The sequence below is a fragment of the Larus michahellis genome, chromosome 11 (genome assembly GCF_964199755.1).
Source record: "Larus michahellis chromosome 11, bLarMic1.1, whole genome shotgun sequence".
Classification (NCBI taxonomy): Eukaryota; Metazoa; Chordata; class Aves; order Charadriiformes; family Laridae; genus Larus; species Larus michahellis.
The window spans coordinates 16,394,007-16,409,347 of record NC_133906.1 but is presented as its reverse complement, the minus strand read 5'-3'; the positions used below and the strand labels follow the sequence as shown (position 1 = coordinate 16,409,347).

The following is a 15,341-nucleotide window of genomic DNA, read 5'->3' as shown; positions in this document are numbered from 1 at the left end:
AAATATTTTAAAGTAGACTTTTTAAAAGGGAATAATTTATCTTTTAGGGTGTAACCTGGGAGGGATCACCAAAGAACATCGTAAACACAACCTAGGAAGTGAGAATGGGTAGGAAATGGATAAGGTTAGTTTCACCCAATACTTACTTCCAAACTATCACACAAAATTCATTTTCTTACCATTTACTGAACTAATTGATAGATTTTAGTTAATTTACTTATTGAGAAGACAATGATCTCTGAGCCTCTGTTCTGCACCTGACTTCTCTAGGTGACCCTGCGGTGAATATAGTACGATATGACTAGGTGGTCTATAAAGACATGAAATTAAAGACGGGACCATGTAAATTTAATACAGAATGTGCAAATTGAGAGTATCAGTGTTCAATTTTGAGACAACAGCTTATCAGAAAACAGGGGCATATATTTTAATAAGCTGTATAATTTTGCTACGTAAGATAATGGCTATAACAGAAAAAACGATTGTGAAATTATGATATAATTTAAAATGGCAAATTATATCAACTTTTTTTTGGCTTCAATTAATATTTGTCTTAACACTGCCAGCTAGAAACAGCCCAAATATCAGCAGATTTTATAAGCATGACCAATGCCATGCATTTATGTAGTTGTATTTGATCGTCCAAGTGCAAATTCAATTGAACTTTAATATTAGTAAAGATATAAAATGCACTAGAATTCGGACTGTTAATCCAGAGGACAATTTAGAACATTAAGAGTATGTTACTCATCTTCGAGACTAGTTATTCCCAAACGCACATACAGTAAATTAGCAGATTAAGCCTTGATGGTTTTAGTGTAATCACAAATCAGGTTCCTTTGAATACAAGTTGGCAGGTTATTATTTTGAAAGTCCTGCCAAAGTTTTGGGAGGAAGGAGACAGTAAGTAAAAGTTCCTCCTTAGGAGTTTAGAACACATCTAGTAATGTTATTGGACAAGAAAAAGACATTTCTTTACCCAAAAGAGCTTTTGTTAGATGCTTTTTCAAAGGTCTGCTGCAAATAATAGCCAAAAGTTTCTCAAAAAACCCCAACAAACAAGTTACACAATTTTTTCTAACAGAAAGTGTCAGGTAAACAAAATAGAGAGATTGGTACTGTCTCTTCTTGTTCTTGAAGTCACTGTTTCAGTGACATTACACAAGCATAGAATTCGGTTCAATACATGTTGCAAATTACTTACAACGCTCCCCTCTGTGTTTCCGCTGCCTAAAATAATACAACTACTTACTTCAGGTCTTATCCAAATAGTATTGAGCTGGTCAGGATTTTTTTGATAAAACAGGCCTTAACAAAATACTAACTTGACAAAACTACATTATTTCATGGAGATAAATTGGTGTTACTGAACTTTTAACGACATTGCCACTGGAGGTCTACATGGTGGTGTGCCAGTTTATCTCAGGCTGCAAGTGACCTTGAGGTCCTGAGGTTGGGGCTTTGCAGACGCCTTGATACATAAAGTGCTACAGAGACAGCAACTCTTGTTCCAATGTCCTCTGCTCTGAAGGCAGGTGTCTGAAAGCCCTCAGAGCTCTGGTCCTAGTTGGGCTGATAGCATGGAAGACCATCTCTTCCCAAGGATGTCTTCCAGAGACCTCTTCCATGTAGGAAAGGTGATCTCGCCATCCTCCGGGTTCGCAGGTTCCCTGGAAGGCAGGCTGGAGTTAGGCACCCACGGGTGGACCCAGCTACTGCAAGGATTCTTCATATAACCTTGCCTTTAGGGGACTGAGAGTTGTGTGTGTTAATTTTCAGTTACAGCTCACGTGGAGACATTCCTCAAGATTAGGATTAACTTTATCCACCTTTCTTTCTTTCTAGACCTTGTATCAAACCAAAATGCTGTATGTCACGTACAACTGCTTATCAATCAAGCCCTAACGAAATAAAATTAAAAAGTTCAGTGCACCAAAGCAGGTACCAAGTATTTGTGCATCCTGAGAAGCTGGAAGGAGCTCTGGCAGAGCAAGCTTAAATGGATTCCTGAAGCTGGAACAATTCACTATGGAAAGAGTTTAAAATGTACTGCCTGTACTTTCTGCATACTTTGTGCACAGTTTGTTCTTGCCTCCCTGAAGGAAGCTTATCACATTAAAGATAAACCCAGCAGTGCCTGCCTGTTTCTGTCTTTCCTTTGAACTAGCTGTTTCTCTTGTTCTTGAGGAAAAAGAATGACAGAGCCAAAATTTGGCAGTATAAATGGCAACTTCTCTCTTTGTATCATTTTTGTATTCTGTTTATTAGAGCTACGAGTCTGGCCTCATTTCTACAACCTTTCATATTTTTCACACGAGCTGTATAAACCTTGAGCCACTACCAGTCAAGCTATGTGAAGAAAAGTTTACACATACTACCTTGAAAAAAAAATGATACTGAGCTTTTGAATTAGATGCAGAATCCTTATTTTACACAAACATTGTAAAATGAGAACAGACATATGATTAGAGTAATTTTAGAATAACAACATGCAGAACTGCCTTGCATTTCAGCATCATCCCACTAGACTTAGATACTACCACTTTCTTTGATTTCATTATTCAAAGAAATAATTTCAACTATCTGATTGTACTAAGGCTGCTGATTACTTTCTCTTCCTGCTTTCATATCTGGTCCCCAACAGATCTGGCTTAAAAGAGCCGTGAGAAATAAAAGGCCTCTGCTCATTGTACTTTGGTAGATGTGCAAAGATTCTTAATGGGGCACGGTGGTGACTGGGGACCTTTCTGGCAGAATGAGGCTTGTTCAAGACTTTCTCCCACGGTAAATGGATAATCTACTTGCTTGCTGTTCTTTCAAACAACAATGCTTACATTGGGAATTAAATCTGTCCATTGCTGGAGACCAGTAGCCACAGGACTGTTGTCAGAAAGCCCACTGCACACAGCAGATTGGATTGCACTCAGAGTTGGAGATAAAAAATTTAGGGAAGAGTGAAAAGGAAAATCTTGACCATTGAGGTGAAAGTTTATCAGGTGGCATTCCAATGAAATGAAAAATAGGTATTTCCAAGGGAAGAGGAAAAGTCAAGGAAGAGTGAAGCCTCCATTTCTTACCAACAGTAAGAAGGCAGTATAAAAATAAGCATGGGGAAAACAACGTACCAGGAGGAACTTGTCAGCTACATATAGGAAAGAAAGTTTTGGTATATCAATACACTTTGCAAGAAAAAATCCCGACAAATCTTGCAGGAAAATGCCCTGAAGATTTTTGCATGGATGCTACTAGGTCCAGTTAGCAACCAACTCTTGAAAGAGAATAAAGGGTCTTCTTGGGGCCCAGGGTGCTCAAGGTTACTGGTTCTGCAAGATGAAGGAATCTTTTTATTTTTTTATTTTCTTATGTGTTTTATAGGAGCAGAGGATTTGGAAAAGCAATCATAGATTCCGAGAACCTAGAAGGCCAGAAAAACCGTAGTCTGTTAGACTGACGGATTTGATACCACTGCTGCAGGTAATTTCTGGGATCCAGCAACACTGAGTCAGAGAACCCCCCGAATGCATTTCGTTGGGCACGGCCCCTCAAACAACCGCAGGGCCTGTGTCTAAGCAGCTATCAAATGGCATTTAAATATGGATACTGTTAAACTGCCAAGAGAACTCGTTCTGCACAGTATCAGGATGTCTCAGCACAAGTATCCTGAGATGTTAGTACCTAGCCTTATTTATTCCTGGACTGAAAATGATAAGATTGTTTATTAAGGTCATTAGTGAAGCACATGGATTTCTGCCTTTGGGCACTTTAATAAATAAAAATGGTGTTTGAAAGGTCCTATTACATTCTTAGCTAACAGATTACTGTGCTTACAGGCAATTTATTTTTGAATCTAAATTCTTAATGATTTGCAACTTTCAGACCGAATACGTATGCTCCACAGCTGCACAGATATGAAAACTGGCAAGGTACACAAAGGAAAAGAACCAAAACAAAAAATCCACACAAACGTACAATCCTGGTGTTTTTAAAAGTCATTATGCTCTCCTGAATAAATAACACAGCTTCTAAACTCTGCCTGTTCTCATGAATTTTCATAAGAGAATTATTTTCCTTTTCATCATTATTTTTATACTAACATAAAAAGGAATCTCAGAGACCAAACTATGTGAAAATAAAATGAAGTGCCTTGAATTTCAAAGGAGGAAGGGAGATAGCAGGAAGTTCATAATTAAAGCTGAAATCTTCTCTACCACTTCTCAGTTTGTAGTAATCTTCAGCAGCCACTTCCGAACCCTGGATTTCGCATGCTGTGGGAGATGCTGTAACTTGGCTCAGTGCTTAAAGGTGAAGTGTGCAGCAAATTTAATACTTTTGTTGGCACTGGCTTTCTCCTTCCTTCTTTCTGTGACAGCCTACGTGTTTTTTATCCCCTGCTACCAGACAAAAATACTTTTTAGGAGGATGAAAGTATGTTTTCTCTGACCAGGAATTGATTATTTTGATACTAAAATATTGTATTGATCAGGCCTGCCTCCTCTTGCTGGTGGAGCTTGCCAAGATCTCCGAGGAACCTGAACTGCGTGATGGCACGTGAGAGTAATCTGAGCTGTCACATTTGGTTGGGAAGAAAAGCTGATCCTCGCTCACTATGCCCTGTTTTATGCAATTAGACAGTTTCAAAATTGTTTTCACCAAATGTGCCAGAGCTGGCATTTTCCACCATTTCCCTGCTACAGCTCATCTTCCCAGTTACTATGTTGAACCCTGGGCGGCTGCGTAGCTGTGCGAACAGAAAGGTGCGAGTTACTTAGGTTAAAAATCATGGCAGATTTCTTGGCAGCATTTAATAACACCAGAAAGTTCTGACATGATGGAGGAATCTCCCAGAAGCTGCAGATAGACAGGCTTTAAAATGGTCCTCATCCTTGGCCAAACGCAGGGGTCTGTCAAGTTTAACACCATCAAAACCCCAAGGTCTCCTGTCTCTGCAGACATTCAGCTGCTGTGAATGAAAGTGTTGGGACAAACTAGCGGGCTGAACTAGGTGGCAGCCCCACACTGGGATTTTTACCAGCTCTAGGTCCTTCAGTATGGTTATAACCTGGTCTTATTAATTCTAGCAATGGCAATGTTTCAGTCACATGCAAGACATTCCTTACTTCTACCCTCCAAAAAGCCCTCCTGCCCAAAAAGTGTGTTGTGGCGTTTCTCCCCCCCCCTCTTTTTTTTTTCTGAAGCAAAAAAATTCAGAAATCTTATTGTCAATTTGCAACTGCAGGGGGAAAATCAATGACACCCCCCACCCCGCCCCAAACCAAGCATCCTTAGACAGCTCAGCTGCGTTCTGCTTCATTATGTTAATTTTGCTTTTCCTAAGGCGAATAACATGCAGTCCTCACAAAAACTGACATATTGCTGGTAGGGATGAGAAAGTAAATGCATTTTAAAAAATATAGCAATAATTCTCGCCCTTAAGGCACTATACCAAATGTTTCTTTTTTAAAAATGACTGCACAGTACTTCTGTTGTGTGAATACTTGCTACCATGCTACCAACAATCAGTTACAAGCTGTGCTAGCAAAATATTTGCCCCTTCTGACACATTTTATTATGAGAGAGGCTTATTAAATTCTCAAGAAGGCTACAGCAGATTAAGCTGTTGAGGATTTTTACAATTAGCATCCATTACCTAAGAATTCATATATGATTTCTGAATAGAACTGGCTTGTCAAACAACAGACAATTAAAAAAAAAAAAAAAAAATCAATCCCAAAGCCACCTCCAGAGTGTAGTCAAAATCCACTATTCAAGGTTGGTTTGGAAAAATAATCAGAATGCAGTTTCCTATGTCAGAATAAAATGAATGTGAGTGAAATGCATGCTAACCAAACCAGTTCTAAATATTATAAGGATCTGGGTAATTTTAAAATCCCATCCTTTTTAGCATCTAAATAGGCGAATGCTCCTGTTGCTTATTCAGCACTGCTGATTTACAGAGCTCAGTACTATGCATGTCTAAACATTCTGATGAATTTCTCAACATATTCAGTGCTGCCTGTCTGGTTATTTGATGCTAGAGATGGAGCTCATAATATCTGTACCATTCCCAGCTTCTCAAATGAGGCCATCAAGAGCGTTCCCCGTCTTATATGGGGCTATGTCTTAATGAAAGGTGACTGGAGCTTCATGAAGATCCCAAACTGATAGACAGAATTTACATAACTACATTAATTTATAATACTAAATGAATGCACATGATCCAGTCTCGAGACAGCACGTGGTGAAACGCACCTTTAGGTAAAATTTGAAGATGAATGCAATCGACATACTTGCGGAAACTGCAAGATATACATTTCATGAGTTACTTCCACTGAGTTATTAAAATTTCACTTTGCTGTGACCTTGAATCCTGAAGCCTAGCAACCATGCATTACAAACCATCCATTCTTCCCACATCCTTCAAATACGTGCCTCCATAGGCTCCCCTACCCATGGAGGCTCAAGGTGCCATTAAAATGCAAAGGAGCTGTGCATTTACACTTGTGAAAGTTTCAGCGTTTTATAGCGGCTTCCTCAAAAGCATATTTTACCGTGTGAAAAAGTGAGACTCAACCAGTGACATATTTAGATATTATAGCATAACATTAGAGGGACTTTTACAGCTTTTGTAAAAAAATATATTTAAATACTTTGCTGCTGAGTTATTAAAGAGGAATCAGTTTAGTGCAGATAATGTTGTTGGCTTAATACGTGGCACCTTACTTTCAATCACTCCTTCCCACCTGAATTTCAATTCAGCATGCACTTCCCTTTGTTTATCTTGCTGTGATTAACTACCCATCTGTGTCCTCACCACTCTGTTTTGTCCCCATTCGTCCTTTGTGACTTAGCTTATGAGAGACTAATGGTCTGAATTCCATCTCTATCAACTCATTTGGCCTAATCCTGAATTAACCATCTCAGTCATAAGATACGGCCACTCTTTTGACCACGTTTTTGTTGTGTACTGAGCTCTATTCCTGTGAGCTCACAGATGGTCTTCTCATCGCTTTCTCTTTCAATCCCGTCTCCACTGTTCCTTCTACTCACTATTGATTCCTTGTACCTTATTCTTCTTGTTCTTTCTGCTTTGTCTCTGCTGCTCTGGTGGAAATCTAGGGACTGCACTAATTGTTTTCACTGCAAATTAATCCTATTCTTTTTTTCCCTAATGTTGCTGCGTTTCTTCATAAAACACTTTTCTTCTCTCAAAACCTACTGTCTGTGGTATACCTTCTGCCTGACTGGCATTTCTGACTTCTCCAGCACTATTTTCTCAAGATATGGTCGACTTGGTTAAAGAAATTTATAAAATTGTGGAAAAAAACTGAAGTGCCCTTTCTTACTCACCATATTTAACTGTTTTGATTCCAGTCCCTCACTCTGACTGCTCTGCTCCCACCTCCCCCCAGCAATCTCCTTTTCCTCTCACTTTTCCCCCCCAAACTCTGAAATTTTCTTCTGCTTCATTCAACCTCAAAAATGAGGTCCCTTGAAGAAGGAGTTATTTCTTCACCTACTCTTAAATGTTCTCTCCATCTCTGCTAGGAAGTATCATATTAAGTATTATATTCTCTCTAGATGGTCTCTCAATGCCGTTTTGGTGCTTTACCTGTAATAGTCCAGTCTTCTTATATTTCTACACTTGAATCCTTGGAAATCTGAGAAACTTTATAGATGTCCTTTCTGGTTTACCCTTCTATCTCTTTGTACTATGATTGTGATTTCTTCTCAAAAACATCCTGTCCACATTAGAAGCTTGCTAGGTCGAAATGAAGCATACAATATTTCTTCTTACATCAGCTTCTCTATTTTTCAGTCACTGTTTCCCTGTCATCACATTCATCATCTGGACTTATTCTTTAACCAGAGGCTTCCTTTCCCTGATACAAGCCATAGCACATTATCTTTCTGCTTTCCACTATGTCCCAGAGGAAAATGTCATGAATTTAACTATGTCCTCTATCTTCTTCCTAAACTCCTTTCCCATCACCTGAACAATCATTCTCACAGTTTGTTTATTTACAATCTATTCTTCTCTATTTTCAGTCTGTATAGGATTTAGGATACAAAATGTACTTTTACCTTTAGACCTATCAGTGATCTGGATCATAAGTAAATAACACTTTCAGAGAGGGAAGGAGGTATTTGCAAAGGTAAAATACAGAATATGAGTTTGTTTCTTCCCAGAAGTGTAAAGTAATTTATGTGCTCCGAGATACCTTCTGCATTTCCTTACATATAAAGTAAGCCAAAGGCTGTTCAATCTTACTCTGAGGGTTGCAGTAGAGCAGCTGTAAAGCTGCTTTATATATCAACAACTGTGTGATCCTCAGTTCTTTCCTACCCTTTAGAACTTAGCAGAGAGCCCTATAACCAGGTGAACTGGAGTAAACAGACCACTGAATATCAGGAACACTGAAACTTCAGCTTGTGTTTTCTGACCAAGAGTCTACAGCCAATTTATCTCATCTTGATCACGATCATGATCGTAAGGTTTCGGTGACGGAGCTCTCCTCCACCCAGCTGTGAAGAGGGCAGGGTTCACACTTCAGCACTCAACATACTGCTGATGTGCTGTCAAGGCCTGGGTGAAACTCATTATGAAATGAATAGCTCTCATTGTGCTTCATCAAAAACTGGAATATGAGTTTCTGAAAGGACTATGAACCTCAGTTATACAGGCAGCTGGTTCAAAATGAAGGAAAAATTTCTGAACTAACAAAGGAACTAATTAAAAAACCTCTCAGACTTCTGAGCTCTTCCTTTGCTAAGCTAAAATATTGTTGCAAATGAAAAATTTATACACAGATAAAACACAGGAGCTCAAGAAATTAACTATGGATGAGGTGCTAAAGAGGAATGACCGCAGAGTAATTCAATTTGGCAGTCTTGGGCTTCAGGTAAACTGGATTAGCTAAGACTAGAAAATCTGTCAAAGGACTTGAAAGAGATTTAAAGCCAGATGACTGACCAGAATAATGGCACAGAGCATTACAATGTACAGCAATGAAGGATGGACAGACTAATTTATACAATGAAACTACAAAATGTCCTTTCTGTTCAACATGGACCATCAATTTCAATGCCAATAAGGTACGAAGAAAGAACTTCTAAAGAAGGGAAAAGAAAAAGAAGAGGACGTAGAAGTTCCCTGTATTTCTATCTGTTGAGTTGTCTTCTGAGCAAGTCAAGAGACGGGATGCTAGAGGAGCACGTTTGACTCTTTATTAGTATTTTCAACTCTTAACTACCCATATTCTCTTGACTTCTTTTAGTCTTCCACAGTTGATGATCACTGATTGTAACAACCAACTAATTAGAATGGTTTGTTTTGTTTCAAACAAGAAGATGGATTATGTGGTGATCAAAGCTAGAGGCTAGGTAAATCAGCAAAGCAAAATTCCCAACTGTCATTCCCCATACATAGTAACATTTTTCTAGATATTATCATAATAAAGCTGTGACAGAGTTAGAATAATAAAGCTAGCATAAGCAAACCGTATTGGTTCTTACTAGACTTTATATAGTTTGAGTGTGGACGGTACAAAGACAATTCTCTTTAGTAGCTGCATGTACAGATGATGGATTCAGTCTGGGTCAAAACTGGGATTGCAGTAGAAAGCTGCTCTAATCCCAAACAGAACTGTCAGGACAGTCCTGTTTCTCCAAAGTACAGTGCTGAAAAAAAGACGGGAAAAATCTAAAGATAAGAATATGGTTTAGGCCAGAGGACAAATAAATATACATAAAAATACACAGGAGATAAAATATATCAGTGAAAATAATTGAGATTCAAATGAACTGAATAGCATGCCTTAGTCCTCAGGTGTATTTTCCTTTTTTTTGAAAAGTAACATAATTTTGAAATTTTACAGGGCTGTAAAAGAGCCTCAAGGTACAAAAATTGTTCTTTATTTTAAAACTGTGTTATGTTGTGTAGGAGCATGTTTATTCAGATGTGGGAGATAACATACGCCCTCATTAAAGGACAAAATAATTTCTTTTCAAAGTGCAGATCTAGACAGGAGAAAAGTACAGCGAGTGTCAGAGAATATTTATTTCAAGACAAGTTTTGCTGCTAGAGTTAAAACGTAATATAAGGGAAATACTGCAGTAGTTAGAGTGATCACATCACTAAGTGTTCACAAGATTTGTGACTTTTTTTTTTCCCTGAATCCTGCAGGTCTAGTAGCAACTCCTTTGAACACTCTGAAGCATTTGCTTTTCCTGGAAAAGTATGAAGAGACATAATGATAGAAATTGCCTATTCTTCAGTATGCAAAAAGAATTCTAAGAAAAAAGGCTAGTTGAGGGCTATTGGGAAAGTCTTCTTTGCAATATCCACTTATTAAAGATACTGTCCCAGAAAATGGAAAAGAAGGGAGACTGGGAATTTTTTTAATAGTTGGTATTTGTCAGAAACCAGTGAAGACCCAGACAAAGGACTTCATCTTTCAGAAATCATAATCAAATATGTTTCACATCTCTATTGTTGTAGAAATGAAATACAAAAGCAGCAATGCTAGACCACTTCCAAATAAAGAAAAGAGGAAAGAAAATGTCTCCCGACACTTTTCCAGGAACAAAGCCATAGTCTGTGCCTTGAGATAATAATGAAAGAAAATAATGTCTTATTTTCTCTAGGTACAAATGATAATTGAATACTCAAGTCATTTGGGGGTGACTGTATGTTATAGACTCTCTTCACAACCTTAGCATAAAATAAATTTGTCATACCTGAATGGGAGCACCTGGCTAAACCGGTTTCTGAACACAAAAGGTGAGATGCAGGGAGTTGTCATTCAACTCAGCTCCATCTCGCCTGGCAGACGCTTACTGATCCCTTTCTATGCAGAGATAACTTGGGGGGAGCTGTGGAAATGGCTGAGCCCGGGGTGGTCTCAACACTGCATTACAGTAAGAACTGAAACCCGAACTGAAACCCGAATGGTGCCTTTAACAGACAAAATGCCCCGAGTCACATCCCACCACTATTCTGTGAGTGTGAGACCAGACCTCACAAAATAAACAGTGCTATCTAAGGGGACATAAACCACCGGAAATAACCATCCCAGATAGTGTAATCCATTCAAGCACAGTCCTGAAAAAGGATATTTAAGTCCAAAGTTTTGGGGAGAAAATGGGGCAATTTTCCAAAGATACAGCTGGCCTGTAGGAGATTCTGCCCCCCTTGTCCAGGACGCTGTGCAAGGTAACTTCCCAGGACTGAGTGGCCTTACCTGAGAGAGAGAGGGTAAGTGATTTAATAATGTACATATGATGTCTAGCACGCTCTAAGATCATGATTTGTGCACTCGTTTAAGGTATTCATATCTAGCGCGCTGGTGGTTTGTGTTGTTACTTTTCGGGATCACTTGTTAGGTGGCAATAGCGTAGTCTGTGAATTGTTTTGTTCTTTTCCCCTTAAATAGCAATAGTGCATTCTTCCATTGTATCCATAAGAACTTGCAACAGTGCCATATCGGACCTGTGAATGAAGTCCAAATAAATTGTTAATTTGAACCTCTCAGTGAAGTCTTTTTCTCTCTGTCACAATACCATCAAGACAGGAGGTGACAACTACATCAGTCTGATTTTACTGACTTCTGAAAGATGGTACGCTGGGAAGTCTTGGGAGCGGATTTTATTTACCCTGCTATTAACAATAGCAGCACCCTCTCAGTAGAGCTTGGGTCCCAGCTGAATGCCGTAACTGAGTGAATTTTTGCATAATTAATGAGATATTCATTGGGTCAGACATGGGCAGATACCAATTTGACAGCCCAGTGACTAGGGCACTCACCTGCTCTGATGAGACCAAATCCCTTCTCCATTTAATGCCAAGAGAAAGGAATAAAAACTGCAGACTTTGAGGGAAAGCGATAAAGAAACGCCAGTAACCACGTATCAGAAGATCCAGAAGACAATTCTATCTCAGTCACAAGGCTTGAACCTCTCTTTTTTACATTCTACATTCAAGGTCTCTTTACCATCCTCCTCACATTTCTGAAGTGAGAGACTTTCTTGTCAAGAACTACGCTGTACATTCCTAGGAAATGTTTTGTTGAATTGACAGGAAAACCATTTTGTTAGAAAACTCCAGACCATGTCTACTCAATAGCTGAAAGCTTGTTTCATTTTAAGCTCATTTCTGTTTCCACCTTCTCAAAATGTTCCAGTGTGAAAAAATTCTCATTAGGGAGCTGAGTGCAAACTGAGACAGCGGAGACTCTACAGATGATTCTACAAAGTTAAGAGGTAATCCAAGAAAATGAAAAAAAAAACCAAAACAGTTTTAAGTACTGTACCCAACTGCAATATTTGATTTCATAGAGGTGTCAGTTTTACACTGGTTCCAAGACAAGTTTTCTTTCTTTTTTAATACACTAATTAGAGTAGGAAGCAACTCTGTGGAATCTGCTAGAAATTTTGACTTTTTAAATGGCAATCACTGAATATTCCGTATTTACTTGCAATTAATCTTTTAGAATTTAATTGTTAAAGTAGAGAACATAAATCCAATAATTGATAGCAAAATGAAGGTTTGATAATTCTCTCTTAACTAATTTGAAAATTTGTTAATCTTCCTGCCCCCGCTATTCCACAAAGATTTAATAGCACAGATCTGTGGAAATGTTTCCTGGTAATTATGCTTCATTAATGTAACAGAATCTACCATGACATATTTGTTATTTATTTATTTTAGACAGCTCTACACTGTAGCAGCTAAATGGCTTAGAATGAATATACTGTCCTTCACAAAAGATACGCCACTGAATTTACAATGAGAGAGGTGAATATTGATTCTTCAAATATAAAATGACCCCGCAAGGCCTCCTACTCTACAGGCATTTGAGACAGGCTTTAATGAATCGATATTTTCCCATTGAGGAACCTGAATGTTGGGGTTCAACATTGCCTCATGGACTCCCTGCTCACAGACTCCAGACCACCCAATCCACCAGGCCAAACCCTGAGAGCTGTGGGGTTCTGAACTGAGAACTCTCCTCGGTTTTTAGAAACCATGAAGAGGCTTGTTATGACATAAAATTTGATCTATTTTGACTACGGGCAGGGAGAATTTAGCACTGACTTTCACAGCAGACGCAAGGGAGAAAGAATAAGGGGAAAAGCTCAAACCACAGAAAAAAACTTCCTTCTTTTCCTTTTTAGCTTTCAAATTTTAAACATCTGATCACCTCTTCCAATTCTTAGAGACATCACACATGAGTTTTGCGTTGGTGATACAGACTGTAATTACAACACACATTGACGTGGCGTTTCCTTCCTTGACTCCCTTAAAAAATTGGCTGAACAATAAGAAGTGTAAAGTTTTACACAATAATATAAAGATTTTTTCTTCCTTTTTTTTTTTTTTTAAAGATGCAGGAGATGCCCCTGGGAATGAAATTATCATATATTATAAGACTGGTTTAAATCTAGAGATACAAGCAATATACCTTTCACAAGTGTGCTGAGGTATTACTCTTTCGCCTAAAAATTTAATGGCACAGCATTGCATTTCTATAGTTAATTTGTAAGTGGAACAGTGATACCTGAAGAGACATATTTAAAGAAGCAAAATATTTTGGGTTGATTTCTAATCATCATTAGTACTCCCTATGCACAGAGCTCTAAACAGACTGTACTTTGGTGGCTCATGTCCATAAATAATGTTATTTGCGGTTCATTGGTTGAATTAATCTGATATAAAACGACTAAATTGAAAATCTGGAGGTTGAGCTCCTGATGAGTTCTGGCAGAGCACTAAGCAGGCAATCATAAGCTTATTAATGAAAAGAGAATGATAAAAATTGAAATATTAAGGAAGCAGGAGCTAATAGATTAAAAGTTAATTTTGATAACACAACTTGCATCAAATAAGAAAATGATTGATGCAAGAAGCTCCTTTTTATTGTTTTCATATGCTATTTCTTTCAAAAGAGTACTATTAGATGGAACTGCATGGCTGTAAAAGGGATAAAACTTCTAAGAATACCTTTTTCAACTTTGTGTATTATCTGTCATTTATGCCTTTGTTGCTAACGTATTTTGGAACTGGCAAACCTACGTGGAAAAGGTCTTCACAGTATAAGTTTTTTGCAACCTTTAACTCAAAAATGAAAGCCAAGATACTTGCTGATGAATTCCTCAGGGTGGTCTTGGATATGGCTTCATCATTTTTTCTAGTGAAGTTTTGTGCCTGGAATGATGAAGGATGCTGAACAAGATATGAAATTCAGCAGAACTCTCCAGAAAACTACTTCCACCTTTAGGAGAGCCGAAGTTTCCCACCCAACAGAGCCACACGCGCAGGGCACAAAGCTGTGAACTATCCAAGGCAAAGGGCTTAGAAGAAGAGTCTGGCCCAACTGATCAGAATTTTAGCCTATTGTTATCAATGCCTTACACTGCTATTGAAAGGCTTTAGAAGCAATAACTGGAAAATCTCCAAAGTGTAATGGTAAAATATAGAACTGTTTTACAAACAATAAAGATCCGTCTTTGGTAGGTTTAAAGGTTATCTGTGTTGAGGCTGCACCATATTGAAGAGGCACGATTGTAAAAAGCAACAAACTGACCAGCATCAAATGAAATGCAGTATTTTTAAGGCCTAATTTGCAAATTTCATAGAAAATACATTGTTTGTAATATTCATTGCAATTGGAATATATAATGCCATTTATCAAAAGGCAGATTTTCAAATGCTGCCCATTTAATACTTCTTCCAATATAATGGGATGTTGGAAACTGAAGAAAAGCTTTAATAAAATTCCTTTGCTGTAAACATCAGTCCCAATCTTACAAAAGCATGCCTTTTATTAGCACTAAAAAGACTTTTCCACTGAACGCATTCATGTCCTGGGGCTTCTACAGCAAAAACCAGCAATAAATTTAGAATCTCCAGTAAACAGATTATTGTATAAATACAGAATAATTTTTGGAGCACTGGAGGTCATTTGTAAACACTACAGAATAATTTCTGACTGACTGGATTAGTCAACGATTTAAGATAAGGATAAACAGCAAAAATACAGACATGTATGAAATATTATTACAAATTTGTTTCCAGCAATTCTACGGTTAAGATTTTTAGCATATAGAAAATAAAAGAGCGTGAATTGGGAAATAGATCCTTAATCTACCAAGCTATGGGAAACCCAGAAAGATTGCAGATTCCGAGTCCTGTGAGGATTAACGTAGTTGCAGAGAAAGCCAACAGCTCAGGGCAATAACACACGCGTGTGACCTACAAGGTCAATGGTCAAATGTGGTACTGCTGACAGGTATATGGAGAGCCTGCAGAACTGTCCTCTTGTGTCCCACATCTTAATGTGGGA

The 15,341-nt window shown here is 38.2% G+C and overlaps 1 protein-coding gene across 1 annotated transcript in view; it reads right to left on the bottom strand.

Moving 5' to 3' along the window:
• SPOCK1 (SPARC (osteonectin), cwcv and kazal like domains proteoglycan 1) overlaps positions 1 to 15,341 on the bottom strand; it is a 309,178-nt gene that overhangs the window by 103,560 nt on the left and 190,277 nt on the right. The gene's annotated exons all lie outside the window — the stretch shown is intronic.